Source organism: Topomyia yanbarensis, chromosome 2, assembly GCF_030247195.1.
Source record: "Topomyia yanbarensis strain Yona2022 chromosome 2, ASM3024719v1, whole genome shotgun sequence".
NCBI lineage: Eukaryota > Metazoa > Arthropoda > Insecta > Diptera > Culicidae > Topomyia > Topomyia yanbarensis.
Window position 1 is genome coordinate 92,675,886 of NC_080671.1, and position 26,615 is coordinate 92,702,500.

Genomic DNA, 26,615 nt, shown 5'->3' on the forward strand with positions numbered 1-26,615 from the left:
AACCTACGTGAACACCAGATGTTTGCTCCAAATATGAAACCGATGTCGTTGTCACTTTTCATGCTGTGGCCCTGTTCCATTTCCTCCAGGCAAAAATTCAACTTAACGGTTCAAAATGCTATTATCGAAATCGCTTGTTTCGTGCCACTTTCGTTTGGAGTGAACTTTCCTGGTCGTTTGATTGTCATTACGCGTTACACTTGAAAGCTACTGGGTATCAGATGATCACACTATCTCTGTCCCAATTATCGCGAGCCCGGTTGATTCGGCGGACCCCCCCCAGTAGAAGGCACCGCGAACTGCAGAAAACAAACGCTTGAGGCTAAATGAGTAACTTGTCCCGTAAATCGCGCGAACATGTTTCGTGAGAAACCCACTTGCAATCAGCCGAATGGCCAGAACCGGTATCGCCACCGCAGGACCACCAGTTACTCCTTCGGTATGTTCATTCATAACTTTTCCTGTGCAACATTCAGTGCGGTCCCCCCGATTCATAAACGCTCGGTACGAAAAGTATGCTCACACGCTGCGTGGAAAATAAAAACCTGTTCGTGCCTCAGTCGGTCATTTTAAACACCGTGGGCGCCTTGTCCGCAAATGAGTCTTTGGCAATGTAATGTAAATATGTACGTAGGATTGTTCGTACTGGGCGAAAAGTAATTGCTACTAATTTAAATACAACCGCCATTAATCTTGTTTGGAAGCTGTCTAGGGACACGCGAGGTTTTGTGCTTGTCGATAAAAGGAAAACTGCGTACATTTTACTTCATCACAGGTACATAAAGTTGGGAATGGTTGATAACATTTTTTATGATTCGGCTGTCTAGAAATAAAAGCCAACTCAAAAACTGGTTTGATCGCATCGAAGCAAAACACTGGTCTGATAGGGAAGTTAAGCAATGTTTGAATCTCGACGAGGAAGGATACAGTGTCAGTAGGATCATCGAATCGAAGTAACGCTTCACACCTTGTCGAAAGAAGGTGTGTAATAAATGCATAATGCATGTGTTAGCGATGTAGTTTATCGTACTAAACAAATTCTCGTGAAATCATGAGTGTAAGGAAAATGTGAAATCACTGCCAAAATGATATCATTCTCGGTTGTGGGTCACCCTACAAAATCATTACATATGACATTGGTATCGCAGAATGTGTTCATATTTGTTGCATTCAAGTGTATTTAATCGCATGTCAACTATTTTTGCCTATTTTTCTCTCATATAGAAAGGTTATGCCGTTACTCAGAAAGTCGTAGCAAAACCCCAACCCAGAGGGCCGTGTTTAATATATCATTCGACTCAAGTCGTCGAGATCGGACAATATGTGTGTATGTGGCACAAATGTCACCCTTGTTTCTAGGAGATGGTTGAACTGATTTGCAAAAACTTAGTATCAAATGTAATGTACAACCTTCCCATCGGTTGCTTTTGTTTTTTCGTCGATCGGAGCTCCGGTTCCGGAGTTGCGGGTTTGAGAATTCAGTCATGCAGCAATTTTCCATGTAAACTGATACCACAATGATGCAAAATTGCTTTAATTTGCCAGTTTAGATCAATAATGCCTAACCAATGTCGCTTTGACCACATTGACTACCTACGACGGGTTTTGATTCTAAATAAACAGGAATTGAGAAACATTATAAGGGAGAGTAAAGAAAAAATTATAAAACGATTTTTTAATTTTGATGCCTTTAAAATAGATGAAACCTCGTGATTCGATGCAATATAAAAAAAATTTGAGTGAACTAGCTCATTTTGACTTAGTTAATTTGTCACATTCACGCCTTTCTCATATAGAAATGTTATGCCATCACTCTGAAAATCGTCAACCATTTTTTTTTTGGTTAAGCAGCTTTTCTTAATTTTAACAGGGGCGTAGATGGGGTGTGTGGAGAGGAGTACTCCCTCCCTCCATATCACACACGCACACTTCCTAATCCAATTCCCTATCTGATCTTCACACACCAACAACCCATGTCATTTCCCACAGGCCCACACCTCTCTCATTCCCATCATCTTCACCCACCAGACATACCAAAATAAATTGGGGGGTTCGGTTATAAGTATTTCAATCCCCTCGTACACCCATTCCTATGATATTTTTTTGTTTAAAGTTATTCAGGGTCGACACGTATCTCATCAAGTACGTGTCTGGTGCGCAATTATATATAGGCGCGAAGTGTACTAAGAATGTAATAGACATTTTCACAATTATATTGAAAATAACCAATTTATTTCCTTACTTTACTACTGCTATTACTTCCTTACTCTCGTGTACGTACGTGCCGTCTTCGCTACAGCAGTTTCAGTTTTCACTGTTGAAAATTTGTTGTTTTTTTTGTATTTTTGAGTGACTCTGGTATAACCTTCTTTACTTCAGTAGGTGTGCTGGCTGTTGGTTTGGGGATATTGGGGGTTATTGTTTGACCGACTGTTTGTGATTTAGCAGCAGATGTTGAAGCCTATTTATTGATGCAGTAGAAAAATTTTCGTTAACGGTTGGGGCACATGGCTTACCATAGTGTGCAGTCTGGTTTTAGAATTGGCCCGAGGGCGTCTTCCCAGAGTATGTTTATAGCGATCTTATATAGGTGACACCTTGATATGCTCAGGTTTCAAACAATAACAATAACAATAACAATCAAACAATAAGGAATAGGTTGGTTCAGCCGCATTCTCACCATCCGCAGAGCATTGAGACTGCTAATGGAAATTCTAAGTTCGTATTCCGCTTCTCCGAGATTGTAAGCGGTGCTCTATCGTGTAGGCGATCTTCAGGTTCATCGTCATTCATATTTACGTTGTTATATTCGACGTCGTGTTAAATGTTCTTCACAGCGATTTTTTCTGCCACGGATAAACTATTGAACGTTATCAGTACCACATTACGAATAGTTTGACATTTCCTTAAACTCAAGCTCCATTTCCACGACTGTGATTACTTTCCTATGCTAGATTAATCGAAGCGAGCTAGAGCTGATTCGGTCATTCCCCTTTTGGTCAAGTTCATTGCCCCGTCTACGATATATAATGTGACACTACACTCGCTACCTAATCAGATTGATCGCCACCCCACCCATTACTTCGCCAACTGCCCTTTCAGTCGATGACATCTAGTGGTGGATTTTGAAAGTTATGGTGGCTGCATACTGGTGGTAGTGTATTTTTTAAAAGTTTATCGATTGTGAGTCTAGTGGAAGGTCGGTTCACAGCAAACACATGAAACAAACCCAAACGTTTCCCGCCATATACTTGAAATACATACGCGACAATTTTTTTATTATTTCGTTTATAGAGGTTTTAACCTTGAGGTCATTCTCCGCTTCGGGTTAGAAAAATCTTTTATGAAAAATTTCTAACCCTATGTGCGGGGTCGGGACTCGAACCCAGGTGCGCTGCGTACAAGGCAATCGATTTACCAACTACGCTACGCCCACCCTCATACGCGACAATTTAAAAACGCGCGGTAAACTAAACAGTCTTCAAGTATAAAGCTTACAATGGCGAATTGCTGGTTTATACCGTACGTGTGAGCCGTGCCGGAAAAGTTTAAACCGTTTCTTTCATAAGATACTCAACCCGAATCACAAGAAATAGTTACCTGCAAAGCGTCCTTATTAAGAAAAAGAATTTACTTAGATAAATCTTTCTATTTACATGATTTGCTTTTGCCATTGTTGATCATTAGCTCTATTCCTTTACAAATTTTGTAAGTTATTAATCCGTTCAACATTAATTTTGTGATGAAACATAATAGAAAATCAGTCGAATCAAAATGTTTATCATTGTAAAGCTGTTTTCATTAATTTGTTCCGTTCCACCGTATATTTTGCTAAAAGTGTATTTCAGGTTAAACGGTCTTCTTTATCTGCGATGGAAAAAAACAATCAACAATCCATGCGAATATTTCAGATAATCTGAAAATTATTGATATTCTAAAAAAATTCGCGCGAAGTGTTCGCTAAACATGCTTTATTTTCAATTTAACCGCCGTCTTGTCTTCTACACAACCCTTTATTTTTTGTATTTTGTAGCTATTAAACTCCAAAAAGAAATATCGTTTGACAACTTATCTAACAACATAATCAGAATGCACTTAATTAGACTTGACCGTTCCAATTTAATTTTTATAGGTACATATGGCCCAAGTAACAATTGAAGTTTTATAGCATGCTACAAGTACAATTTGAGTTTTATGAGAGGCTATAAAACTACCATAAAGCCTCAATTGTAACTAGGGCGTTATCCGAGCGCGTGCAGGAGAATAGTTTCTCCAAATTTTAAATTTAAAGTAGACTCTTTTATCAGATTGTGACATTTCCTTTGTGATATAATTGATGAAGGTGCGCTAGATCATGCAACCGAGCATTGGACAGTGCAAAAAACTTATTACGCCAAATTGTAAACTTTAAATCTCGTTTTTTATAGTAATCAATGGCGTTTCGCAAGTGTTTTTCACACCTGTTAACTGCTCAGAAAAGCTCCCAACAAAGCATTCCGAGATTTTTAAATAATGATAATAAGGAATTTATTCAAATTTCCAGTAAAAAAAATCTATTGTGAACTTTAAAATGGCTGAGTTTACGTTAATAGTGTCTTCAGTATGCAAATAAGATTTTTCATTTGATTGTTTTTGACAAATGTAATGAGCGGAAATCTTCGAGAAAGTTGTTAAAATTGCTTTCGCGAACACTTTTGCTGAGGATACCAACTCTCTTTTTCAAATACTTTATAAGTTATCGATCGTTATACGTGGATAACCCCTACCAATATTATTATAGTTACCGAATCTCGAGTTCTTTAAGTGATTGGACCTTTCCTTGAAAAACAATATCTATTTCGAATCGTCCATAACTATTCCGGAGACAATGGAAGATCTGTACACTGAAACCTCCATTTACGTAGCTTTTTTACGAACTAAATTCGAAATAACGATCTCTTTTTTACGAACCAAGTTCGTAAAAAAAATTGCAGTACCGTATGAAGTTGTGTACTCCTTTTAAAATAAAACATTCTATTTTTCACGAAAAATTCCGCTTTTTTAGGAGTAAACACCTTCTTAATTGAAAAATTATCTCAAGAACTCAACGTAGGGGTTAGGTATTTTTAATATAGAATGTGCATGCAAAATTTGAAAGAAATCGGTTAAGTAGTTTTTGAATGGCAGGCAACACCGCAAATCATGTGTTTTGCAGAGACACCGTTTGTCAATATTTTTGCATAGAAAAATTACAAAATGTTATTGAAATGATACACTATAATGTAAGTTTTGATCAATTCGCTTCATGCAATGCTCTAAAAAATCGCAAAAAAAGTGTTTCACGCTGAAACCTTTACAATACCCCCCCCCCCCCTTAACATATTCTAACAGTTATCAATAAAAGTTGAGTAATTTCGGAATGGGGTTGATGAGTACATGACGGAAATGGATACCTGAAGCCATTTTTAAATCCAAGGTGGCGACTTCCGCTTTAAATTAGTGTTTTTAAAACCTTAGCAATATGGGTACTTTCGTGGAAGAGTAGATGACGGAAATCGGTGCCGGAAGCCATTGGAATCCAAGATGGCGACTTCCGGTTTACATTAGTTTTTCAAAACCTCAGCAATGGGGTTGACGAGTACATGACAGAAATTGATGTCGGAGCCCATTTTAAAAACCAAGATGGCGACTTCCGGTTTGAATAAATTTACAGTTATCTTAGCAATATTGATATTGTCGGCATGGGATTCACGAGCAAATGACAGAAATTGATGTCGGAGCCCATTTTAAAAACCAAGATGGCGACTTCCGGTTTGAATAAATTTACAGTTATCTTAGCAATATTGATATTGTCGGCATGGGATTCACGAGCAAATGACAGAAATTGATGTCGGAAACCAGTTTGAAAACCAATGAATAGATGTATGAAGCCATTTCACAATCCAAAATGGCTTTAGATTAATTCTCTATAACTTTAACAATATGGATATTTTCGGAATAGGGTGTACATGACGGAAATCGATGTCGGAAGCCATTTTGAAAACCAAAATGGCGACATCCGTTTTAGATAAATTCTATATAACATCAATAATATGTATATTTACGGAATGGGATTGATGGGAACATGACGGAGATCGATGTCAGAAACCATTATGAAAACCAAAATGGCGGTTTCGGATAAATTTTCTATAACCTTAACAATATGCGCATTTTCGGAATGTGGCTGACGAGTAGACAACAGACATGGCGACTTCCGATTTAGATAAATTCTCGGTAACTTCTACAACGACCGTATTTTCAGAATGTTATTAACGACTAGATAACGGAACACGATGTCAGAAGCCATTTTGTAAACAGAGATGGCAACATCCGGTTTAGATAAGTTCTTTATAACCTCGACAATATGAGTATTTCCAAAATGGGAGATTTATGTAGTAGATGTAGGGGGACCCCCTCGATTTCTCAGAAAATCGTAAGACTTTCTAACTGTCGTACATATTCGTGAAACCGTGAAACTATTCTAAAACATTAATTTTAACAGCTGAATCTACTTCTTTGTTTTTTTTAAAGGAGGTACGGCGTGTTTCGTTTTTTTTGCCATCCTCAAAACAAAAATCATTATAATGGTAAAACCGTAATTAAAGTAACAAATAAAAGTGAAAAAATAACAGGTGAGTTTTGCAAAACCTTTAGGCTCCTATTTTATGGAATGATTTTTGTTTGAGTGAAGAGACAGAAATTTTGAAGACGCTCACCACATTTGTATGAACGGGGCTATTCGGACCCCCTATTCCATCAACTACCGTTCAGCGGCTTGCCGTCACGCACATGAATGCATACACCACAGCAAAGAAAATACAATATAAACAAAAAAATGGCGGTCTCGCAGGGAGGTAATTTTATGGAGAATTACCCCTCCAGTGTAAAAGGATGGAAAAAACGTAGAATTTTGCAAATCGTCGCCTAGCACTGCCATGAAGTGGTGCAAATGAACTTTTACGGCACCAAAATGTAGCTGAGGTTTCAAACTAACAATTAGGATCTTTGACCTGTAAATTTTATCACATCCACCTAAAAGGACGATTTGCTTAGGCAGGTCCGAATAGCCCCGGGTTCCCCTATAAGTATAGATATAGCAACGAAATTGCTATAGAAAATTTTGTTCAACCGGAAGTCGCTATTCTGGCCTTCAAAATGACGTCCCTCATCGATTTACTTCATCGGTTTCAAATTAAAGTCAAATCAATTTTAAAATACCTTTTATGGTTACGGTTAAAGATAACATTGCTCAACCGGAAGTCGCCATCTTGGATCTCAAAATGACGTCTAACATCCATTTGCTTAATCTACTCATCAAGCCCGTTCTAAAAATTCCCATATTGTTAGGTCATATTTAAAAAATTTTGTGAACTGGTTTGACGAAACGAAATAAGAATGTACGAACTAAATCCCAAATAACGAAATTTTTCTTACAAACTAGTTAAATTTATGAACCCCCGATTTGGTTCGTAAATGGAGGTTCCAGTGTTTAGAGTTTTGATGTATTGATATAGTTCTTTCAATATCAACTTGTGATGGCTGTCCGGTTTTACCCGTTCAAAAGTTATTATTATTGAAACTTGCACTATTTTATACCAAAAAACACCTAATAACATCCAATAGATAGATAGACGGTTTATCTTAGCAATACAAACAACTTCGTAGGACTTACTAAAGCTATAACTAGGATGTTTCAGAAATTTTATGAAAAAATCCCCAAATAACGGTCTATAACTTTGACAGTATTACAAATAGAACTTTTGATCGTATATAAAACAAACTCTAAAATATTTCTTCAAAAATCTTGTTTTTCATGCTTTTAAAAAAGTTGTAGTAACATCTCATTTCAAAAGGGAATAATTACTAAAACTTAACTACCAGAATGATCCTAGACCACCTTAAACGGCTCAGAGGACACCATTATTGTAGTTTGCCCTATTCAGGTGCATGATTTATCTCTCATTTTTGCCAAGAATTCTTGTATTGGGAAGTTGTTAAACTATTACACGACACTAAAGTAAATTTCACAGTGATCTGGATTCAGGTTTTGGAAGGAATAACAAATGGTGCTATTTCGCTATGTTTCATCAGCGAATCAAATTTTCTGTGCTTCCGGGAACTCATTCGAGACCAACAATATTTGCTTTACAAGTGCAAATTGTTTTTACATTTTTGAATTTGGTGTCTAGCTGGTGCTAAGTCAGTGCCAGATACTAATGGGACCAAGTTCAAATACAACTCATGAATTTCCAAGTTATAGGTAGTGTCCCCTTCACACACAAAAATGGTTTGTACTCAACACCGCGCCGTTTATTGGTTGTTGTATTGCAGCAGTATCCCTCACTCACGGAAAAAATGTCACTTCCACTACTCTGCGGTGAATGCTAAAGCTATCGATTACACAACTAATACTAAGTATCTACAAAACATCAAAATCATCCTTAAGATTGTATCATAGTCAATTATCTTGATCCTTTTTGGTTCCCACTTCGTGGTGCGAATTCAAACTTTCAAGCTGTACAAATCAGCAAATCATGATCTGGATTGAAAAACATAACAAGGTCCCTTTCAATGGTTTATGAATGCTAATAACAGAGCAAACATGCATTATTTATCATGATATTCGGAGCCGAATATAGCTAAACGAAGATTTAGCAAAAGGTTTCTGTTATAGTAGTGCAAATAATCAAAGACGCGGGAGCAATTAGCGTCATACGATTGAACTCGCAAAAAATGAAACGGCATTTATTCAAGCATCCTAGAACCAGAACCGAGGAACCACTGCAACCCTGGAGCATTTCCCACTACACAAGTATCAAGTGACTGGTGGCCATGATATTAATTAATCAACCTACATAGGTTCGCGATGACTTTCATCATTCGTCAGACTGGATGCTACTTGGCCGTTTTAATAGCATCGGATCAAAAGAGCTAAAGTCCTTCGTTGGATGCTAATCACTGAGGTGAAATCGGCGGTCTCCTTTCGCGCGAGTGCGCTCCAATTGCAAACGGGGCTATTTATCAAGTAAAACTGTTGCCTTGGTCGTAATAATAAAATACACATTCTGCAGGCCGACGGATCGTGGTCGTTATCCAGAGGATGACGGAAGCCAAACCCATTGACAATGAACGCTTATATCTTTCGCTGAAGGGAATTCAAATTGAATTATTATGTTGTACTGTGGCGCTTCTGGTATAGCCGACAGTATCTGTACGAGACAAGAGACGGAACTTTTAAGATCGCGATCAGTCAACTGGAAACTGGTTGCGGGTATGAAGGGTTGGTCCAAGCGAACACAATACATATAGTATTCAGCTCTCGTAAATCGTTGGAGGACGAACGTAAAGTACAGCCCACAGATGAGTTTACATTTCAGTATTACTTCTTTGGCAACAGGCACATTTTATACATTCTATGGGAGCGCACTAACGTCCCGGACGTGTTCGGCGCAGAACTCATCACGTATTCGACAGTTGTTCAGTGGAGCGGAAATTTCAAGCTGGAAGAGCATCTCTGCATCGCTCGTAGGTATAGACGGTGGAGGCCAACGTCTCTGCATGCAGATATGGAGCATGTTGCCGTCGCAAGTTATCATATTGATGCAAACTTGAAGAAATTCACGCCTCCTCCGGTAGGAAGCAATAAACTGATGCCAGTAAGCCAGAGCGCCAACGTCTGCCGACAGAGGAGTCATTGTCTGCGTGGCGTCTGTCTATTGAAATAATGGATCGATTTCGGCGGGGTGGAGCGTACAATCTCGGATAATTGGTATGTGTACTTTCGGGACTAATTCGCTCATTGGTTAAGTTCTCAAAAATAAAACAATATGAAGTTCTTTGTTAACTCAAACCGGTATGAGTAGAATTACCGCCGAGCGTAGCTTATTGAACCACCCTACTGGAATGATACTAACCAACGAACCATTGTCACTCATCCGGCCGGCACCGGTTCAGATCAACCATCACGTAAGCGTCGTGTATGTAAGCCAATTTCACTTCATTCTTTTGGTCGGACTTGTTTCAGAATTTCCACACACGGTTATGCAAATCTGTGAAGCCGTTGTCACGCAGTTCATTATAATATGTGTGTAGAAAGAGAAAATTATCGAACACATTCTATGGCGGTTGAGGTGCACATGGTTCATTGAAATTAAGTGGGGTGATACAAATACATATCATAATTCACAGCGAAAAGTTAGCAATATTCGAAATCGATTACCTATGTATTGAAAAACTTATCGGAAGCTAAAAGACTAATTTCAACATTTTTTTCTTGGAACAGTAAAGTACAAATTTCACAAATCCTTGAAAAAAATGGTTTCCGCGATTGATTCTAATTGGTCTTACTATCGGACGAATTCTCTCAACCTGAATATGATATAAAAACGCGATTTCCCGGGGAATCCCAGGATATCGCCAAAACAGTAGCCACTTGATTTTTTGTGCAATTTTGCATATTTCAGTAGATATCGGTTAGGTGGACTACACATTATCATTGATGTTGATAACTTGTCTCTCAGTCTATACGTCATCTTGATATGGATGATTTTTCATATATCTTCATATATGTATTACCTAAATTGCGATAATTGAAATACTGACGTCATCAGGAATTACGAATCAGAGAAAATTGACTCAAGTGTGGTCCGAGATTTGTACCTTTCCGTTTCACCTCATCATTTTCTGAGCGAAATGAAAGGAAAAAGGAAGAGGAAGGAAGTAGAATTGGAAGGGTGGGAAAATGATAGCATGAAAACAAACAGCAGGTAACTTAAACTCACAAGTAGTTCAAATCACCTGCGAGAAAGCCTAAAGCTCTTTCCCGCATTGAATTAAAAACTATTAAACTAAATTTCAGTCGTCCAAACACAGTTTTGTCTATGTAAGGACAACCGATAACTTGAAATCGCAATTGTGTTGCTGCTGGGCAGTTGCATTTCAGATGATATGATGTTTCGTAGTCGGATTCACAAAGATCGCATGAAAATGACTCAGCGCATTGAATAGTAGCCATGTGATAATCGAGTTTGCAGTGGTCGGTTAAAGCCCTGATGATAACGCCACAGTGTTGTTTCGAAAAGATGTGTGAGAGGTTTTACAAAATCACTTAGCACGGTTTTTTCCAAAAAAGCATTTGTTTGACGACAAGTTTGTAGATTGCTCCAATAGTTGCAGTGCTTTGTTAAAGCCGAAGACCGAATCTTTTCCTTTATCCGACTTGTTGAAATTGACATATCAGATTGCGTCAATCGCAGCGCCTCCTCTGGTCAATTTGTCGATCCATTCATTACGAGCAATACAGGAATGTCCGGGCAGCCAACCGAGATCAATAGTACTGCCAATGCTAAGTTCTTCTATTTGAATGTGGCATGCGATCGATCACTAGCTTGTACCGTGATTTGTCCGAGTTAAGCGCTTTAATTGCAGCCTAAAGTTTACAACTTTGCCGGACAAGCTCTGTTGAAGGTCCTATTGTACCATAGCACATAGCCTATAGGCTATAAAATGGAATTATAGAAATATCGCTTTTTCCCACTTTTAACCACCCGGATCGGAGAAAGCGTACCATAAAGTCGGGTAAAATGTTTTGCGATGTCGTGGTTATAGGTATTTGAAGGTCAAGATTGTACATAAATAAATACAATTCAAAATTTCAAAATTGTAAGAAGAAAAGTTGATTAACAAAATAAACACGCTTTAAAATATATTTAGTTTCTTTGAAATTCCTCCTAAAAAAACTCACGAAATTTATGTTTACAACCAGAAGACCCCAGCAATTAGTATTTGGTAATCGTCAGCAGACCCGTAGGTTGAAAAGCGAAACTCATTAAGTTTCTCCAACAAGGCGTCGGCAACCTGGTTCCATAACAAAGGTGACAGCATGCCACCCTGAGGACAACCGCAAATACTCAACTTCCGTAGTTGTGAATGTCTCAGTGTCAAGTAAAGAATGCGGTTACTAAGCATTGCGTTTATCCCTATGGTACCCTATGACCGCACGGAACTTCCACAATAGGACACATGATCAAAAGGTTCAAAAGGCATTGAAGGTCTAGGAATACACCCAAGCTAGATTGCTCGAGCGAGAAGGCCTTTTCAATGTTGAAGCATAGTGGTCGTGGATTTCCTACACTGATATGCCTAAACTAAGCTAACCTTCTGGCGATGGTCGATTATCCGTTCCAAACCTTTTAGAAGAAAACAATTTAAGCTGGTAGGCCAAAATTTCTTGGCTTCTTCGTAGCTCGAGCGCCCAACTTTGGAAATAAATCTATAACTATTAGTATTTCGCTTTTTTCATTCTTTCAAGCTCAGCCCTCCACCAAGGGATTTGACAGTACGAAGCGTACAAGTTTCTTCGTAGGATGCTGCTAGGAACGAGTTTGTCCTATCCACGACGTCATCAAAGTTATCTAGATCAAGATGATCGAAAAATATATATTCGTGATCGCATAGATACGATTCAGTTCTATTTGGAACCTGCCAATATTCCAACTTATGTAAAATTCTTTCAGAGCTAAGCGTTGTGTCTAACACCTCCTCTCTCCCAGACCTCGTAAAAGCTGGTTGGTTTCCTACATTCAGAATATATAGGTTTGTACTTTATGTACTTCATCCGTTCAGAGCCTCCCAGATTGAGCTGCCCCAAATGATGTGATGAGCATTTGCACCACTCTCCATAATGAGCGGAAACCCATTTCTGCTACAACATGATGCAACGCTTTTGAAATCCTCAGAAGCAGGTATACTAAACACTTTATATACTTTTTATCTACGTTACCGACAGTCAGAGTAATTGTGACTGCACAGCTATCTCGGCTATGTGAGCTCCGACATGAGACACGCGTCAAAAGATTTATTTGCAAAAATGCAAGCACGAGGCATTTCACGTGGGTTAGTCATACCTGTCCTTTTGTAAGCAATAAAGGCAGTGTTAAGTAGAGCTTCCAGTTCTTAAGTTCTCTGCACCTTGATTTAAAGCCTTCTCTCTTCAGTCGCCTTCTTGGCGAGATGCCATACGTCCTCTGGGTAGGTTCGTTCGTACACATCGAAATTTTATAATCGAAACCCAGCAAAACTTCACCGAACAACCATCAGCCAAAAGTCTCAGCAAATCGACAGCGAACAAAAATCCGGCAAAATAATGCCGATAGTCGGCGAAAAAATTCGATGCCTAGAGCGAACGTTCCGCTGCGTAATGCAGCATACTGGGGAGATTACCCGGTCGCATGACACTATGGGTTTCTACCACCAGAACAGATGGTCCGTAGTGTAATTCGTAGCCGGTTGAAACAACCACTACCGACACTACACGACTTTCTAGGCTGCTCGGAGAAAGAAGATGACATTGAAGGACAGCTTCCATAGATGGCCGAACAGCCGGCAAAAGAGCGTTGTTTTTCATTGGTTCTAGGATCGACTTCCGGGCGTGACCGATTCATGATCGCGTGAACGCGGCCTTTTGAAGGTTCACGTTTGAGACAGCTTTTGTAAATTTCGTGATAGATGGTTCACTTTATCACCGAGGTGTAGGGGAACATGGGGAGACTTGAGCAGGTTTTCAGCTAAACCTGAATAAATCTCTAAAAAAGCCTTCTATCCCACAAAAGTCATTGTGATATAATGTGCAAAGTTATTGTGCGTGTTAATGATTTTTTGCAGAATTTTTTATTAAATTTTTCAAAAGTTATAAAAGTTTTTCTGTGATCGTTTTTTTTTTGGTCAAGTTTTCCCCATTGCGGGGAGACATGACCAAGGCCTGGGAAGACTTGACCAAGAGAATTTTGAAAAATCATAACAAAAATTAATATCATAAAATACGCTGTAATTTTTTTCCATATTTTCGAGATCCTTAGGTAACAGTAAAAATATAGAAGAATTGCATTTCATAATTTTCGATTTTTTAAATAATTTATTTTTAAAGATTAACTGTTCTGCTTACATTGCATGTTCACACGTCAAGAAATCAGTCATTTTACTGCTAACTTTGTTGACTAATACTAAAATATATAGATTGATGTTTGAGGTGGGTTTTTTTATGTGGCGTGATTAACATTAACAGTAGATACCAAAGCATGATAAATATCAGGATTTTGTATCTTTCTTCAGCTTATTGTCACTTGGTCAAGTCTCCCCATAAAATCTTGGTCACGACTGTCCAACAATAGTTATTACGTTCAATGTCGTACAAATTTTAGTAACAACTATTCCAATGTTCCGATTTATGTCAAATCATTTCAATGCTTCATAAGGAATAAGATGATATATGAGTACTTCAATAGTAATTAGTAGTCAAGTCGAGATATGTCCATATAAAGTTTGATAAAACATTACATCATTTAATGCAAATTTATCAATTACAGAATATTTTCTATAAGGCAAGGATTTTTCATTCCAAACTTTTAAAATCACCTTAAGGGATCGAAACAAGTATAAAAATATTTTTGAAAAAAAAGTCTCATGTTCCCCTAATCATGTTTGGGAGATCGCGAGCGTAGATATGCACGGGTGATCGCGAACGACTACCCAAGATCATCTGGTATATTGTCATCTTCGGAAGTCTTGACATAAGACACTTCAAGTTAAAAAAAAAGTCCGTACAAAAATTTTAAAAAAAGGTTGAAGACTTTGATATGGAAACTTTTTTTGAACCATGCGCTAAGATTCAGTATGAATTTGACCGTTTATAAAATAATCCCCGATTAATTGCAATCGATTGATAGATAAATATGTGCCTGTCATCGTTTTGAATTCCAAGTTGAAGTTTCAAAAAACAAATTTGCCAAGCAAGCAGGTTTTTTTTGCTTGCTGCGCTTCCATCCATTATCGTTTGATAATGTGATCAAAGCTGCAATAACCATGTTGATACATGCGGGTTCGCGACAATGCAAGCTGTTTACGCCGTTGCTCGAAATCCATGCGCGGCGAGGTTCGGCATGGAATAACTTATGCCGTTTTTTGCCTAAGAACCAAGAAACGAACCCAGGTTAGCTGCTTCAAACAAATGTCTTGTGATGAAACTGAGTTGGGATCTCGCAAAACAACAGTTGTGTGAGCGACACTGAAATAAAACCGATTTTCAGTTCAGTGGAGCATAATTAAGGTTCGATAAATTTGTACCTCTTGACGAGCTCAATGCTGATTTATTAATCATTAAAATCGGTCAATTGGATCGTCCGAAACAAATTTTTGAAACTAAACGGGCTAAAAACTTTAAATGCTATTTTTTACAAGACCCATCTGGATTTAATTTTGCAATGGCAAATACTACCGAAAAATTGATCTTCCATTGAAACTGTAATTTTACCTATTTTAGGTAGCTAATTTGGAAAATTTGGACTCAATCAGGAAAATAATTATTTTTGTTTCATCGTAAAAACCTTACCTCCCTTGATGGATTTTGAACATTGTCCTTGGTATGTGCACTGAGTTGTCTGTGTATTAGTACCGCAATGTGTTTTATATTCCACAGTCAGGAAAGAAGGAATGAGTCAGTCCAACTGCATTCCCCACAAATACCAAATAAAGTTCAAATACCAAATTTTACATAATCTGTATTACTTTTTGTCCTTCGCCCTCATCCCTCCCCAATAATCTCGATCGAAGTTGGCCCTATTTTCTTATTTTTTGATTTACAATCAACACACACAAGGCGGTCCTAATGATAATTTTTTAACATATTTAAAAAATCAAATTGTATTCTGCAACTTGGAATGTCGGATGGTACCCCGACCAGAAGGAAATAACACAATTATAACTCATGCTGATATTTTGTTACGAAAAATTTCCTATCAAATTTTGTTATAAAGTAGAAACCGTTAGGTGTTAAAATAACAAAAATTCTAACAAAAAATTATCTACGAATATCACATTTATAACAAACGTTGATAGCAATATAACAGGATCATAACAACTTGAGATAGCATAATTGACCCCAACATAGCTTGTATTACTTATTGTATAATATCAACGATTTTAGCGTGCACGTCTAAAAATAGAATACGAGAAAAATAAAGTATACATTAGGGCGCTTTTTGCTTTGGAGCAAAAAGCTTCATGCAGCAAAAGCTTTTATAGCATTGCCAAATGATTGCATACCTGCTGGCTGATTGTTATTGTGAATATATGACACATGATTATTATATTTGTTGATATTGCCGCTTTGAACCTGGGTATTCTGAGTTTAATGGGGAAGTTTCCTGCATGAACCAACGACGTTGTTTTCGGCTAATGTTTAATGTTAGCATAATATTCAATGCATCCGTCAAGGGTAAAACGATTATAGATGCAGATGATGTTTCCAGAACGCACACATTGAACTTTGCCCAAGCCTAAGGGCTGTTTGTTTTCCTGGTGTCATAAGCTTTGTTTTTATTCAGTTTTACTCACTAATACAGCTGCCTATATGACGATAGACTGAATAGCTTTATAATATCTTTTCAGATTAGGAAAGAGGGGCTATTTTTAGATTCTAAATAGTGCGCTTTGACGTTTCTTGTGTACGTTAACGCGTTTTACATGTTTTTTAGAAATAATGTCGATGCGACATGGTAACATTGAGCGGATATTTTACGTACATTATTTTACGGAGAATACGGCAAATATTTAGCATTCCACATTGATTCAAAGCAATGAGTTTTGAGATTTCAAAATAAGTCTCTTGGGGATCTGTCATTGGCATTTTTGATATGGACAAGACTAAACAAACCAGTGTAATTATCTCGCACCAAATAAATTGCTACAAATGCAAATCTTTCACAGAAGTTATATCTATCAACTGCGAATATAACAGATATATGAGAAAATTCGAGTAATTGTTGATGTTTCTTCGATGGGACAGATTCTTGAATATTTCATGTTTTTTCTGTTACACATTTTTTTCCAAATATGATTAAATTTTAAGGAGGAAATTAACAATATACAATATGCATTAAAGTTTTCAGATATTTCAAGAATTATCTAAAACGCATTCAAATCACTTATCAGATCAACCATTAAATATCAAACTTATCTTGCGGGGAATGAAAAGATATAATACTCAAGTAAACTCCAACCCTTTTTATGCAGAGGATAAAATAAAAAAAAGTCACGATAGTTTAGAAATTCAAAAAACGCACAAACTAGAAACCCTTAAATTGGATACGGTTTGAGTGTTCATAAAAACCTGCATAAATTAGAGAAATCGCACTGAAAGTCTTATCAAGATCCTTAAAATACACTACGAAAATTTTGGAGATCAGTATAATATATCAGATAGTTTTTTGTGACCTGAAAATTCGTTTTCGCAATATGCAGCATAGATTAGAGGAAAATTAATTATATACCCATTTGACTAAGCCATAAAAACTAGTTTTAAAATGCTTTTTGGTTTCAATTCACGTTTTCTTATTTCATCTGAACTGCTTGATACTTCCTGCATCTTCTTCGAAATAAGTTTTATAGGAAAATTATAATCTTTAGAAAAGCTCTTTGATAACTTCACGATTCCAGCTTTTTATGATAATGGCTTTAACATTTAAATCATACGCCTCCTACTCGAAGTTTGGTGTCAGACGAGTGTCTCAGCAAATAGGCAATGTCATCTCTTAATCCAACTGCAACCAACTGTAAGTCGACCATACAGTTCTCCGACCACTTGCATCTAAAACTTGGCTATACTCAAAACGCGGAATTTCGAAAATACATATAAAAAAACTTCGAAAATTCGCTTTAAAAAGTTGAATTACGACGCAAAAAAACAGACTTCAGTGTATAAGCAAATAGACTGTCATTTGTGTAACCGTTAGCGTTCTAAAATAATTGTGAAAGAATATATAACTTACTGTAACATCATCGTTGTATGCGTACATTAATATCATATTATTAATCCAATGATAGCACCAGAAGATATAACCTTGATATAAGTTTTCTTGCATTCCTGATCCGTATATCATAAAGATAACAAAGAGAGTAATAAATATCAACAGAAGTTATAAATTTGATAGCTTTCTGTTATGATGTTCTGATCGGGACTCTCTGTTGAAAGTACGCTGCAAACCAATGACGGCACCGTTAACTCCATAACTAGTCCGGCGAAGAGATTATCCGGGATATAATTGCAAAGGGCTCGAGGGCGGACGGTCATATTTATCGCAGTGAGAAACTCGGGGCAATCAACTCGATTGTGCAAAATATCCGAAATCGTCATAGCACCGGATAGATCCCGCCGCACTTGATATGTATCGACCACGACTTTTGTAACTTGGCAGTTGGTGAAGGTTGTTCCAAGGTAATCGACGAAGGGCAAACCGGACAAATCTGCGCTGCAGTATCTCAATTCGATGGACACCGTTGAGATAATGAGGGTTCCATTTATTTATTTATTAACAGATTAAGGCCGAAGTGGCCTGTGCCGTATACAAAAGATTCCTCCATTCCACTCGGTCCATAGCCGCGCGTCGCCAGCCACGCAGTCTGCGAAGGATCCGCAAATCGTCTTCCACCTGGTCGATCCATCGTGCTCGCTGCGCGCCACGTCTTCTTGTACCGGTCGGATTGCAATTGAGAACCGTTTTCACCGGGCTATTGTCCGACATTCTGGCTACGTGCCCGGCCCACCGTAGTCGTCCGATTTTCACGGTATAACAGATGGGCGGCTCCACTCCACCGTAGATGGTACGCAGCACTTTCCGTTCGAAGACACCAAGTGCGCGTTGGTCCTCCACGAGCATGGTCCAGGTCTCGTGCCCGTAGAGAACTACCGGTCTAATCAGCGTCTTGTAGATGGTCAACTTCGTGCGACGGCGAATTCTGTTCGACCGAAGTGTCTTGCGGAGGCCAAAGTAAGCACGATTTCCTGCCACGATGCGTCTACGAATCTCTCTGCTGGTATCATTGTCGGCAGTCACCAGTGAGCCCAAGTACACGAACTCTTCAACCACCTCGATTTCGTCGCCACAGATGCAAACTCGAAGCGGGCGGTTCTCATTCTCTTCTCGTGAACCTCTTCCTATCATGTACTTTGTCTTCGACGTGTTGATGGCAAGTCCGACGCGCTTGGCTTCTCTTTTCAGTCTGATGTAGGCTTCCTCCATCTTCTTAAAGTTTCGTGCAATAATATCAACGTCATCGGCGAAGCCAAGTAGCTGAACGGACTTTGTGAAAATCGTACCACTCGTGTCGATCCCTGCTCTTCTTATTACACCTTCCAGCGCGATGTTGAATAACAGACACGAGAGACCATCACCTTGCCGTAACCCTCTGCGTGATTCGAAGGGACTCGAGAGCGTCCCTGAGACACGTACTACGCACATCACCCGATCCATCGTCGCCTTCACTAATCGCGTCAGTTTTTTTTTTTTTTTTTATTCATTTCGTTTATTTGATAGGCACAAATGCGTTAGCTTGGCGGTGCCAAATGCTTATGTTTTTACATTTTGGATATCTTAAAACTAGGAGGTTACAATGTTGAAATATTTTTTTTACAAAGGAAAAAAAAAGTTTACAGCTATCTTAAGACTAGAAATAAGATTCAATATACAAGAGAGGGCCAAAAGATTTTTTCATGAAAAAATTTAAAACAAGGGATTCACTTTGATATACAAGAGGGGGAGTAATAGTATTTTACGAAATATTTTACGGTTATCTTAAAACTAACAATATAGTTTAGTACACAAAAGGGGGAACAAATATTTATGAGAAACTTCACAGAAATCTTAAAACTAGGGATTCAATTCTATTTACAAGATGGAGGACAAGAGTTTCAATAAAGAGTAAAAATTATAGCTATCTTAAAACTAGGAATACAGAATACTAATTTTAATTTTTTAACTAAAACTTATGCTTGGTCAAGATATTCAGAGGGTGGCTTATTTCCGCATCAGTGTAGCAGCAGTTGTATCAAGGACAGGGGAGAGACAGGGAAAGAAGAGCAAAACTTGCAACTTTCGCTCAAAGGGGGGGGGGGGAGGTGGATCAGCGAAACAAATTTGCGCCTCAGTCTAGTAAGTCGTCGAGTACCGGATTGGCGGATGGTATTCTTTGGACCCGCGGGGAATCCTTCAAAAGTCATCGGACCTCGAGTCGCTCTCGCTTCAGTTTCCTTCTATGCAGGCGTAGTGGTAAGGGCGACGGCGGTTACATAGTGGCACTCTGGAGCAATCGCGTCAGTTTGTCCGGGAATCCGTACTCGTGCATAATCTGCCATAGCTGATCTCGATCGATAGTGTCGCATGCGGCTTTGAAGTCGATGAACAAATGATGTGTGGGCACATTGTACTCGCGGCATTTCTGCAGTACTTGACGAAGAGCGAACACCTGGTCCGTGGTAGATCGTTCGCTCATGAAACCCGCCTGGTACTGCCCCACGAACTGGTACTGAGGGTTCCATACAACTGACCAATATTACAGTGTTGATCGAACGAGAGAGCGCTTAGATATACGCCAGTTGTTCATCGAGAAAAACTCGCAGATTTTTGACCCACCATTCCGTAAAGGTTATCAGTTGGCGTTGAAGGAAACCTAGCTCATCAGTATTCTGGATTCTGTGGTATAACTTGAGGTCATCAGCAGTTGACAACCGTAATCAGTGTAAACAAAAGTTGACGTCGTTAAAATGCAGGATAAAAATCAGTGGGCCGAGATAGCTGCCTTGCGGAATACCTGATGAAGCAAAGAAATCTTCGATTGCATCCAACGGAGAATAGTACTACCAAAGCCAAGTCTATCCAATTTTGCCACTGCAATAACGTGATTAATCGTGTTAAAAGTAGCTGAAAGGTTAGTTTGAAGGCCGTCCAATATAACATCTGTCGCATAGGTTGTCAACGAAAGAAGATTCATAGATGTTGAACGTTTCGGCATAAACCCATGATGAATCTCGGAAATATACTGTTTGCAATGGTTGAAAATGGGTTCCAACACAACCATTTAAAACAGCTTAGGAACTGCGCTTAGCGTTGTAATATATATGCGAAAAAATGAGGGAAAAATACTACTTTGGAACAATATTTCGGAAAATACTACTGGAACAACATCTCAGAAAATTGAACTTAATACCATCTTTAAAGAAAATAAAACCTTAGTATTTGAATGAAAATGTATTCGTTTAATGAAAAATACGAGAAGGAGAAGTTTTGGGACATTTTGATTTCAAAGTCACGTATTTTTAATTTCATTTCTGCGCTATGCAGCTAACCATATATTTCTTGCAGTTTGTCTTGTGTGAAAAAAATCTCAGGAATCAAACGGAACCTTTGCGTTCTTAGTTAGAATACGAAAACTTTGGGCCATTTTGTTATGCTTTGCCAGCCACTGATAAAAGTTAGATTACACTTGTAGCGTGCTATAAAAAATTAATTGATACTTGGGATATCTCTATTATTATTTACTAAACTTTGTTTAAATGTACCATATTAAACATGGGAAATCATCAGGAAAAATCAGTTTAAGCCAATTTCGATAAAAATACAGAAAATTTAGATATGTTGACGCTTTATCTCGAAAACTTATTTTTTATTTACCTGCACGCTTCAACATGTTTCACTTTTGGTCTTGTTCAGAAGTTTAAAAATGTTTTTATACAAATGTATTATCGCCAATTATGCTCAAAATATGTCTAACCAGAAACCTATATAAAGATTTTAGTATCTCTACTACTAATTAGTGAGAAAAAATGACATTCCACAACACATACATTTCATCTCTGTTGCGAATGAAGAATCCCTTGAATAATTTCGATGGATTTCTAAAATAGAAAGTTGCCCCAATAGTTGAACAAAAACTCGAGTCTTATATACCTATTTTCATTCTTGTTTTATATCCGATTTTTCATACCTCAGATTTGGAGCGCTTATTCGGGTGACGTTAAAACAATGGAAAGTTATGCAGGTTTAATGCTACTGTATTATGCATCCTCTAAACCAGTTCATAATCCTAGCACAATTTAAAGTTGTATTCCCTTGCCTAATAAAATGCGTCTAAATTATTTACAAAATGTCACCCTCGAGACTACCACAGCCATGTGAATGCCGTACATGAATCTGACACTTCATTTGTAATAATTAAAATGTGATTACGCTCGAATGGGATAACGTCGGGAAACCAGACTCCTACATAACCGGTTACAGTCATCATTTATGCATCTGCAGCTCGTCCTGAATGTTATTCTATTATGATGATACAATAACCGACAGCCAATGGTCGGATTCTGCCAAGGTAGAGTTGGCATCTCCACCATTCCAGTGTGGATGTTGTTCCACGCTCAAAACTTACAATGTACGTTATATTCTATGAACTGCAAGGCACAATGTGCTGCATCGAGGACGGTTATCTTGATGAATCGTGGATAGAGTAAAAACACCGAGAACCAGTTCAACAGTTCCAGACTTGCGGTTTGGGAACGGTTTTTTATTCTATAAATTCAAAACCACAACTTTGTCTCTGTGAGGACTGTTACGGTTAACCGCAATCAACGCAGTCGATAACTTCGTCGCCACATCAACACTAATTGATTGATACGTCCGCCGACCATTTGCAAACTTTTAATGGAACATCAACAGTTCGCTGGCACGGCTGATGATATATCACTCCCTTCTCTGTACAGCCATTAGCAAACATTGAAGAAAACAAATATACCGACCTCCATCGAATCAAACAATCCCCAACAAATTAATTCCCAAACAGGCGCGACGAAGAAAATATCTATCTAGATCGGAAGCAGCTATTTTTCGAGAGGAAATTAAATAAGTAAGCAAGCGTCGACCGAACAAGCCCCCACCTCGTCAACAGCATTACGAAGTGCATCAAACCGGGATGGGACGGAAAAGGAAAACTGTTTGCCGCTGTACCTCATGCGTGCAGTCATCGTCTTCTTGTATTGGTGAAAAACCAAGCCAGACAATCTTCACGGCACCACACCGACGACTCGCCGCCGTCAGTGTGGAGGAGGAGGGTCTCGCTGTTTCTGCTTCCAATTGATTTTTCCCTGAAACCGTTCGAGGATTTATTCCACGCCGAGCCCCGTAGCAGATGTAACAGGAAGCTTTAAAGCGCACGTGTCAAAACGTAGAACCGTATATGAAAGCAGATAGCAAATTAACAAGTGCGAGAGAAAATCTGCCGGGAAAAGTTCTTATTGTTCAAATATTCACCAGAGAAATTCGATACAAACTATTTCGTATGACTAGAAGCCACTAATCGGCTTAGCAGCACACTTTCCCTATAAGCTCTTTGTGAATAATGAAGGTTGGGGCAGTAGAAGGGCTGCAACAAGCTTGGTTTGGATTCGGTTTATTCTGGCGCAGTTCGACCGGTCAATCCCCATGTTAGTGGTTTATTTTCCAACTAATGGCTTCCCATAAATCTCCGGTGGTTTGGAAATAGCATATACTTCTGATTTCGTTCTACAAAGAATAAAGCAAACCTCTCGTCGAGGCCGAAGTGGTTTCGGTTTTATTGACAAGTTGGAGTTGCCCGTGGTAAAAATGCTAAACATCACATTTTGGGCGTTACTTTTCTAAACGAAAAAAAAAGAAGTGGAATAACGTGACCGATTTTAGGTGTAGCAAAGTCGTACTAACGAATCTGTAGAAAGGTCCCAAGTCAGGGAAACGAAGAGGATTTACGTTCAATGAAATATGGGAATGGGTTCAGCTGAGTGGAAATTTGGAAATGCCGGCTTCTAGCAGATGCGAATGGGGAAAGAAAGTAGTGTTCGATATCGATTTTCGTACCCAAACGACGCACGAGGAAAAGTCTTTGGGGAATAAATCATCGGCCGTCTGGAAGTTGCATTTTATTCAAGAAAAAACATCGGGTGGGATGGGTGAAGCTCAGTAGAATATATGGAATTTGCCTCAAATCGTTTATATATAGTTCACCACTCTGGGTTGAAAGTGACAATTTGTTGAGCAAATTGGAATGAATAGTATATTAGTTGCTTGCTGGGGGTTATTTTCAAAACAGGAAAACTTTCAGAGAAACATATGGCTTCAATTTACATACGCCAGAACCAGTACCGGAAATCATAGAAAAGGAAGTGCTTTACGGTAACGGATCGCCCAGATTCTAAAAGCAAATAATTATAGAAAAATAGCATTGCTTTTCTCAACCAACAGTAGGCGGCTAGAAGGACACGGTATCACAAAATAAGATACGGCTTTATTATATATAACGCAGCATGTTTGAGGCGTAATGTAGATCTAACCCAGACCAATGTACAACTCGACTGAGCTAGAAACCGTACTCGAAATCACAGTTTAACATGAGAACTCTAATCTAACAAAACAATAATGAATAATAAGTTTCATCATTTTATATTACAAAACTTTAAACGCTCTTCGTCAGAATGTTTTCGTAATTTCGGAATTATTACTATTTGTAATGATAATGCATAAGCATAATACAACGCTCCCAGGATACATCGAGACTGCAAAATGATCATTTGAAATAATGCGCTAAGGGTATAACGTGTTACTCAAATTGTGTAATATGTATAGATTCTTGCATGCTGATCAATACCGATTCTGGTCGCATCAGAATGCAGATCTTCTAGAGAAGAAAGAAATGTTAGACCGATACATCTTTCTGTTAGAAACCGAGAAATCCTCTGCTTCTCCATAGATATCAAGGTATGGGGAAAATTGATAAAAAAAACAATTAATAAAAGCTGTTGTTAGAAAAACAAATAATAAAATGACAATTGTGTTATCATATATTAATTGCTCTGGGAAGGTGGCTGCCGAGACTATGTTGAAAGGTTTTTCTATATCACTTATATCATAGAAGTTCTAACGGTCATTCGCCTATTTTTCGACTAAAAAAATTTTGATGGCTGAAATTATTCTGTGATGAGTAATGATACGGCAAATTGTAGTATTTTTTCTCCTGACGAACGTCTCTAACGCAACCCAAATAATCTACAACGGGATAGGAATGATCTGGGTGAAAAAAGAAATTCTTTCGGTTTGTTTGGATATCTTCATTTACCATATTTACAAGAAGGTTCACAAACTCGATAGCGATTCTCAATGCCACCTATAAGGTACTCTCCCATGTTCTGTTTAACAGACTGCGCCCATTGAGTGGATCCTTAGTCGGCGAATACCAAAGCGGGTTTCGAGACCGACGATCAACAACGGATCAGATCTGTACCCTAGTTGCGAGATAGAAATCGATAGAATACGGTACGAGGTTGTTGAAGTCATCTGTCTAGGAACACTAATGACATGTGATAACGTCACGACGTTAGCCACGAGGTGAAAAGTTGTACTACTGCTACGAGTAGAACTTTATATGGTAGTCAACCATAGCCCCACAGCCCACAATTATGCACTAAACTTACTCTATAGAAATCGCTAATACTCCCAGTGGGTCTGTACAGTTATGAGGCATGGCCGTTGAAGTTTGAGATATTTTCCACATTGTGTTATGAAAAATAACATATTTTCGTCAATGTATAAGAAACCAAAAAAAAAATTCGATATGTAATTGCATTACTGCAGGGCAGTTACATATCAGATGACATTAAGTTCCATAAACGGATTTACAAAGATCGTCCGAATGATACTCAGCATGCTGAATAGTAGCCGTGTTATAACTGTGTTTCTAACATTGATTCAGCGCCATGACTAAATTGCTAAAAACGTGCTTCTTTAACATTTTCGCATAATTAGAGCCTGAACCGCGGCATGCATAGCGTAGTTGGTAAATCAATTGCATTGTACGCTGTTTTCGCGATTCCCAACCCCCGCACAATAGGATAGGGCTCTTTCTAGCCGAAAAAAGAGCCGCATGACACTAAAGTTCAAAACTCCGTAGCTGCCCAACTGATGGGTATTTGAATTACTACTGATTATGAGTAGATCTGTACGGTACATTCTGGTACTATCAGAAGCTGATGATTAATTGACCGGTAAATATGCCGAATAATGTTTCGCATAGTATTGAGTACTTCCTTACAGTTTTGAGCTGTACATTAGGATGGGACAAAAATTATATTCCTGCTCAGAGCAACTTTTTAGGTTCCATTAGGTCCTAGAACAAATGTGTAAATTCTTAGCTCAATCAGTGAAACTATATTTTTGCGCCCACCGTTTAAAGTTTACATGGGATTTTGCATGGGAAAATTAACTTTCACAAAATAATTCCTCCAGGAGTCGCCCATTGCTTCCTAAAAATAAATCGTTATGTGGCTTTTATGGGAAATTTAACAGTGAAAGTCTCAAAGACCACAAAACGATCTGACGCTTGAGAAAAAAGTTATTAAGTAGAAACTGATTGATGTTCTGACGATTGATAAAATATTCATTTTTTCTAGCACCACTGCTGTTGGTTGTCCAATTATATGCAATTTTGTTTTGATTTTCTCTTAATGTGTCTAAATCAATTATCTATACTGTTTGGCCACTGCACAATATTTTTAAAGGATAAATTGAAGCTTCTTTTGTACATAAAAAGAGCAAGTTAAAAATTTTGTATATAATTTGACCGCCAGTAGCAGTGATGCTATGAAAAGTGAAATTTTCATCAATCTTCAGGGCATCAATCGGTTTTTCCACGAGCATCAGATCGTTGCGCAGTCTTCTAGACTTTGTTTACTTACTCAATTTCCTATAAAA

General features: G+C 38.3%; 1 protein-coding gene across 4 annotated transcripts in view; it reads right to left on the minus strand.

Moving 5' to 3' along the window:
* Nucleotides 1-26,615, minus strand: part of LOC131678832 (leucine-rich repeat and calponin homology domain-containing protein) — a 210,354-nt gene that overhangs the window by 36,827 nt on the left and 146,912 nt on the right. The gene's annotated exons all lie outside the window — the stretch shown is intronic.